The 2,500-nt window shown below is 43.9% G+C and overlaps 1 protein-coding gene across 2 annotated transcripts in view; it reads right to left on the bottom strand.

Moving 5' to 3' along the window:
- LOC147029459 (receptor tyrosine-protein kinase erbB-4-like) overlaps positions 1 to 2,500 on the bottom strand; it is a 147,389-nt gene that overhangs the window by 141,350 nt on the left and 3,539 nt on the right. The gene's annotated exons all lie outside the window — the stretch shown is intronic.

Below are 2,500 nucleotides of genomic sequence, written 5' to 3'. Positions count from 1 at the left end.
CTAATTTGGCACACGAGTAGCCTATCATATTATGAACAGATTTGGATATTGGGCCATCTCAATTTTTGATGGCAGTGGAAAATGGCTGCCACAGCCATCAGCGGCTGAATTTGAGATGGCCGAATGTCGAAATCTGTTCATAATATGATAGGCTACTCGTGTGCCAAATTAGGTGCTTTTCTCACAAAATGCACAGTTGTTATGCGAAGTTGCCCCACTACCAGTGATAAATCAGAGCAATGAGAATGATTTAGAAGAAGCACCTCAAGGAGATCTTACAAAGCATCCCTGGGAATATTACCACAAACAAACTCCTGTTGGAAGCTGTCCAGGGCTCAGTGACCATCCTGGAGAGAACCCTCAAAACCAAAACTTTGAAAACAAGGGGAAGAAAAAAATAATAATAAAATAATAAAAAAAAAACTTCCCAACTTGGTCCATGAATAATGATCGCTTATTGAAACGGAGGTGGATACTACAAGACCTGGGAGGACTCCGTCCCATCTTCTGAAGCCCGGATTGGGAGATAACAACTGACACGCACAAATCATCTGCTTTTTGTCCCATTAATTTCAACACTCCATCGGAAGTGTACAAACAAGAGATATCCACTCGATCTAGAAACGTGTTTTTTCTCTTCAAGTGCGTGCGTGCAGGTATACGGCATGACAAAGGACTCCTGTTCAACAGGACCACTGCACCAGTTTGACAGGCTCATCATGCCACAACTTGCCAGAAGCAGAAAACAAACGACACCATTTTGCATTGAAGCAACATTTCTGCCCTCACCTTTGAATGCATACTCCAACTTCCCCATACCTACACACCTGATTGTCCAACAAAACTCCAGCTTCATGACGTCACAATCTGGGGTCATTTACCTGTTCTCTCATACAGTACGATTCAAAAAAATAAATAAAGGGTAGTGAACACACGTCGGCACACATGAACATTCCTCAGTCATTAAGAACATCATTGCGATCCTGTGCTGCGATTCACCAAGGACTTCACGACGGACGAGGGTCGAGATAAGCGCTCATCGTACTTTCCTTCTGCTGTCAAAGGAATGTCACCCAGGCTGACACGGACACGCGTCCAAGGAGTATGCGCTGGGCACCGGTCACACGATGGAAGCATGGCCCGTTCACTTCTACCAACTCTTAAAAAAAAGGTAATCCTGGGTCTCTCTGACCCTCGTAATCTGTGCTGACCTGCGGCCAAAGGTCAGGACTGATTCAGGAACATCAGAATGTGCTTCCTCAACCTCAGACTTGTCCAGCGACCCTGGAACCCATCCCTGATTCACTCAACATGGAGGAAAATAGAGCGCATTCAATGTTTCTTTGAACCAAACAACTTGGAACCAGATATATTGTTTCGGCAAGTCCAAAGAAATCCAAAATCTCTCGTCTTGACCGTTCCAAATCAATCTTGAATACGTTGGGAAAAAAAAAACCATGTTTAAAATAGAATACATCCCTATTTGTCGTACGTGTTGAAATGAGAGGGTAAGGTCTGTTGATAACAAGAAACAGGCCAAGGTGACGCATACGGGTTCGATTCTGGAAGCCAAACTGCCGCCCTGGTGCATTGCAGTCGAAGGATTGAATTAGTAGCATGCTGTTCTTCCCAAGGCAGGTCATTGGTGAGCAGCAATATAATCACCAGCGAGGAAATCGATGATCTTCACTGGCTTTGGAGCCCAGCAAAGACCTACAAAAGGAAGAAAGACCTACTTCCTTTGTTCTCAAAACAAAAGAGCCCAATATTATACACATACATCACTGTTGAACCCATTGCCAGGAGGAGAGACACAGCTTCTGCTAATAAAATAAATAAATAAACACAACAAAGGACCTGATACTCGAGGTCCCCCACCTCCAGGGTGGTATGAGGAACTGATCCACGTCATTTGAAAAAGTAAATCTTCAACGGCTTTTTGACATATCACGAACACAAACCAAGTCACTGAGATGGTTGCCATGGCAACACAATTTTTGGCTAATCACAGCAATGATCTAATCAGGTCGAGATGGTGTCATGAGGACCAGATATCTGTGATATGAAAGGTAAATGTCGAACGGTTTTTGACATATCGTCGGAGACACGAAGGTACATAGACGGATGGACGAGTCGGTTGGTCGGACATCAATTTAACGTTCCCAGTCTCCGAGCTCGTCAGAGACAGGACCCCCAAAAATCAATTAATTAATTAATGCCAATTTGAAGTTTATTTCCAAAACTTCAGGATTTTTGAACTTGAGTGAAACGAACAGTTGTATTTTGAATTACCATTATTGTTAAGAGAGAGTGTGTAACAGGGTAGTGCACACAGGTGGCACGCACACCTTTGAGCCACGTCATCCGAGTTAAATTCTGCAATGTTGAACCGGTGATTCAATTTGCAGGTGTGCCGTCCCTCGGATGGACGTAAAGCCGGGTCGTGTCCGGTCTGCTGGACGTAAAATAAATAAATAAATAAAGCGTCCCAAATGGGCGA

Source organism: Eptatretus burgeri, chromosome 3, assembly GCF_056783735.1.
Source record: "Eptatretus burgeri isolate ZD-2024b chromosome 3, Ebu_testis_v1, whole genome shotgun sequence".
In the NCBI taxonomy this organism is placed as follows: Eukaryota; Metazoa; Chordata; class Myxini; order Myxiniformes; family Myxinidae; genus Eptatretus; species Eptatretus burgeri.
Note: the sequence above shows the minus strand (reverse complement) of the source record. Positions and strands in the feature narration are given on the sequence as shown.